This window comes from Penaeus monodon, chromosome 7, assembly GCF_015228065.2.
Source record: "Penaeus monodon isolate SGIC_2016 chromosome 7, NSTDA_Pmon_1, whole genome shotgun sequence".
Lineage (NCBI taxonomy): Eukaryota > Metazoa > Arthropoda > Malacostraca > Decapoda > Penaeidae > Penaeus > Penaeus monodon.
In genome coordinates this window covers 31,347,520-31,352,519 of record NC_051392.1, presented here as the reverse complement: position 1 = coordinate 31,352,519, position 5,000 = coordinate 31,347,520, and the positions used below count along the sequence as shown (strand labels likewise).

At 34.9% G+C, this 5,000-nt stretch overlaps 1 protein-coding gene across 3 annotated transcripts in view; it reads left to right on the top strand.

Annotated features, from left to right (window-relative positions):
* LOC119575216 overlaps positions 1–5,000 on the top strand; it is a 41,175-nt gene that overhangs the window by 20,645 nt on the left and 15,530 nt on the right. The window lies entirely within an intron of this gene.

Below are 5,000 nucleotides of genomic sequence, written 5' to 3'. Positions count from 1 at the left end.
TCCCCCCCCCCCTTTTTTCTCTCTCTCTCTTTTCCCCTCTCTCTCTCTCTCTCCTCCTCCTTTTCTCTCCTCCCCCTCTCTCTCCTTTTTCTCTCTCTCTCTTTTTTTGTTTGTGGGCGGCGTGCTGTGTGTGTGTTGTGTGTGTGTTGGGTGGTGGTTTTGTGTGTTGTTTGTGTGTGTGTGTTTGTGTGTGGTTTTTGTGTGGTGTGGTGTGTGTGTGCGTTGTGTCTGTTGTGCGTGTGTGTGGTGTGTGTGTGTGTTCTCTCTTTCTCTCTCTTCCTCTCTCTCTCTCTTTCTCTCTCTCTCTCTCCTGTCTCTCTCCTGTGTCTCTCTCTCTCTCCCCTTCTCTCCTCTCTCCCTCTCCTCTCTCGCTCGCCTCTTTTCTCTGTCTCTCTTTTTTCTCTCTCTCCTCTCTTCTCTTTATCTCTCTCTCCTTTTCTCTTCCCCCCTCCCTTTCTCTCTCTCCCCTCTCTCCCCTCTCTCTCTCTCTCTCTCTCTCTCTCTTTATATATATATATATTATATATATTATAATAATATATAATTTTTGTTGCGTGCGTGCATGTGTGTGTGTTGGTTTTTGTTGTGGTTTTGGGGGGGTTTTGGTTTTTGTGTGTGGGTGGGGTGTGTGTGTGTGTGCGTGTGTGTGCGTGTGTGGCGTGTGTGTGCGTGTGTGTGGTGTGGTGTGTGTGTGTGGGTGTTGCGTGGTGTGTGTGTGTGTGGTGTGTGTTGTGTGTGGGTTTTGGGGGTGTGTGGTGAGTGTGTGTGTGTGGGTGTGTTGTGTGTGTTGTGTGTGTGTGTGTGTGGGTATGTGTTTGTGTGTGTTGCTGTATCATACAGCTGGTTAAGTTGCCTACGGTGCAACAAACCACTGTAACTTAAAAAAGGGGCTATTTCCTGTACATTGACTAAAAACAATTCTTTTCAACTGTGGGACCATTTATTTTTGTTGCAACATCTAATTCCAAATGAGGCCAGGGCCTTAAATTTAAATGTTTTATTGCGAGATACCAACCTTACCTAAGCTTAAGGCCCATATTACTAACTGCAAACAGCGAAGAGAAATGCAAAATGCATACCATATATAGGGGACAATTTAGACCGAAACACCTCATGATCCTCACCTCTGGTAATCATACAGCCACGCCGCGTCCTTACGATTCTAGTACGTTAAGGGCAGTTGCATGGTTTTGACTACCTGTACCTCAAAAGTACATTTTACATTTTATTGATTATGGGCTTGGTCTTGTTGCAGACCAAAGCTCGGAGTAAAGGGGAAAAGAGTGGTTTTTCGTTCCAAAATCTTGTCTTGTCATGTTGTCATTTCATGTCATCACGTTATAAAGCGTTGCGTCGTTGTCATAATGGATGGGGAAAATTCTCAATACAGTGCGTTATTTTTCTTTTTCGAAAAAGAGACGGTGATAATGGCTCGGTTCTCCTGACACAACTTTTTTATGGACTGCAAACGATACGATAAAAAAATTTACGAAATTTTTGACTTAAAAAAAAACCAAAAAAAACATTCTTGAAATGAACTTTTTACTGGCATTTACCTTAACTTTAAATGCCTTCTATAAAAATAATCCCTTTTCCCGAAAAATAAAATAAAAAGCAGCATTTACAAAAATTTGATTTGTTTATCTAATTTTTTTTAGCCAAAATGTATATTCTATGCGAGGGTCGAAAACCAGCCTTAAAAGGAAATTTTTTAAAACCTGATTCGTTTTAAACACACATATTTTTTTAAAACAAAAAAAATGTTTTATTTTGTTCATTAGGGAGCGGGGGAAAGGCCCACAAAAATAACAATATATTTCGCGCGCGCGCGTGCGTGTGTGTGTGTGTGTGGGTGGTGGTTTTGTGTGTTGTGTGTGTGTGTTGTGTGTGTGGGGTGTGTGTGTGTGTGTGTGTGTGTGTGTTGTGTGTGCGTGTGTGTGTGTGTGTATGTATGTGTGTGTGTGCGTGTGTGTGTGTGTGTGTGTTTATACATATGGCAGAAACATGCATAAAGTAATACAGTACATATATTGTGTAGTCTAGCTTGAATGATAAAGAAAGCACTCACATACGCACACATACACACACACATATATACACAAAAATATGTATACATAAACATGTATTCGTTATATTGTATATTAAATATATATATATATATATATTATATTATATATATATTATGGTTGTTGTGTGTGTGTGGGGTGGGTGTGTGTGGTGTGTGTGTGGTGTGTGTGTGTTTGTGTGTTGTGGTGTTTTTTATATAAAATAAACTTATATATGAAAATGTATTACAAATGTATTGTTATTATCATTATTGTTTCTGGTATTATTGTTATCTTTATCATCATTATTGTTATTATCATTATTGTTTCTGGTATTATTGTTATCTTATTATTGTTATTATCATTAGCATTATTATTATTCATATTGTTCTTCTAAATGTTAATATTAATATTAGTATTATTATCATCATTATTATTACCATAATTATTATTATCACTTTAATTATTTTGTTATTATTTTGTTTTTTTTTTACTAATTTTCTATTCCCCTTCTCTCACATAAATATCTTCTTTTTCATTTTGAGAGGCTTTTGGGCATATATAGCAAATGAAATATTATTATATATAATAAATATATATTTTATATATATTATATATATATATATATAATAATTATATTTGTGTTATTTTCGATTAAACACGCTTTTCATGATATGCAGTAGCATACATACAATATGCTCTAGTAGGCTAGGAAAACAAATTTTACTTGAGATTTTAATTTAAAATTGGTGTAGCCTTTGTAACGTATTCTATTATAAGACGTTTGCCTTTCGGTTCGAGTCCTGACAGGGAGCGAAGGCGGGGTTCGGTGCTTGCGTGGCCTGGCGGACGGGGGCAGGGGTCGATAAGGCTCTGTTAGCGGAGGCGAGGGAGCCGCGGGGGGCGTCATAGAGGACGGGCGTTGAGAGCCTGACACGAGAGGAACGCTAGGGAGTCACGTGCTGGTGTTTCAGATGAAGTTATAGTATGATGAAGAAGATACAGTTAGGGGGTGGGAGATGTAAGCCGAAGCAAAACTGGCTTTTTAACTTTTTTTTCCCGAGAAACCGGGGTGAAAAAGGAGAAAGGCAAATTTTCCGAAAACTGGTAGCTAAAGGAAAATTGAAAAGGTTTCGGGGGGGATGGCCCCCTTTGGGGAAAATGCTGGTTTTGGTAAAGGGTATTTTGAGGGTTTCGTTTCTAGGCAATAAAAAACCGAGTCAGAGAAGAGAGAGGAGAAGGAGAGAGAGAGAGGAAGAGAGGGGAGGGGAGAGAAGAGAGAAGGAAGAAGAGAAAGGAGAGAGGGGGGGGGGGGGCGGAAGGAGAGACTGAGACAGAGAGGGGGAGGGACAAAAAGAGAGACAGACAGAAATAGATAGAAAAATAGAGTGTAGACGAAGAGAGAAGAAAGGGGCAGAAAAAAACTAAAAAAAAAGTAATAACATATAAGGGTAAAAAGGGGTAAAATAAGATATCAAAACCCAAGGAAAAAAAAAAACAAAAGAAGTGAAATTGAAATGAGGAAATATGTTCAGGCAAAAAGAGGAGAGAAAAAGGGCAACAGAAAAAAGTAAAAATTATAATCCCATGTTCTATAAAACTCCTTAATTGTCTAAGTCTTGATACCAATACTTTTCCAGGCGAACATAATTTGCGCCAGTGGGAAGCAGTACTTTTGCTAAAGTTTTCATTAGGAATGCTCATCGTAATTCTCCTTGTTGGGGTAATGCTTTTAGGAACTGACTATTTAAGGTCACATTTTACCGTAAGCCCATTAAAGGTTATTACTTCACAGAGATCAAAGACGCAAAAAGCTCGTTTCATAAATTCACAAAATCACATTCAAGAAAAAGGTCCACTTTACATTATAAAAATCACTAAAAGGTATATAAGTTATCATAAAAGTCCACACAAAGGGTCACTCAGGTCACAGTGATAGCTATGGTGTTGGTGATGGTAATGTTAATGCAAATATTACAGATGATGTGATCATGATTACGATAGTAATAATAATAATATTAATAATAATAACATTACCAATAATGATAATGATGATGATAATGAAAAGTAAAAAACTAGAGAACAAATTATGAATAAAGATAATGATATTAGTGGGAATAAAATAATAAAAAATAATAATAATAAATAAAAACAAAATAACAACCAAAACACCTAAAAAAATATAATATAATAATAATAAAAATAAAATAATAACAATATAATAAAAATAATAAAAATGTTAATAACAATACTAATAACATCAACAATAACGACAACCACAACGACAATGATGCAATGATAATGATAACGTTAATAGTAATGAAGATAATGATAATATTTATAATAATAAATAAATAATAATATAAAAATAATGTAATAAGAATAAAAACTATCATTACATTATTGTTATCATTTTTGCTATTTGTAATAAAAACAGTGATATCATTATTATTATTATTATTATTATTATTATTATTATTATTATTATTATTATCATTATGATTACTATTATTATCATTCTTATCACTAGCATTAACATTATCATTATAATTCTTAATAGGAAAATTAACTTATTAGTATTCACGGCAATTCATTCCCCGTGAAATGAACTATATTTACAATCTTCTTTTGATTATTTTTCTATTTTTGTTATTTGTTTTAATGTTTATTATTTTTATTAAGCTCTATTGAAAGAAATTTTTACAAACGATTGCCCAGAATAATCACTAATAACATATAAAAATTTTAAAAACTTAAGCCCCACCCAAAATACATTTTTCAATAAAAATATAGTCCTTATACCACAATTTATTTTCAGTGATCTATAAAAGTCATGTGAGAAGTTTACCGCCTGCGAGTATATTTTTAAATGACATCATAAGCCAGACTTCCTTCGATTAAAAATAAGTGGACAGCCCCAATTCACAAACCCCTAAACCCAACCCCCTTTTGCCT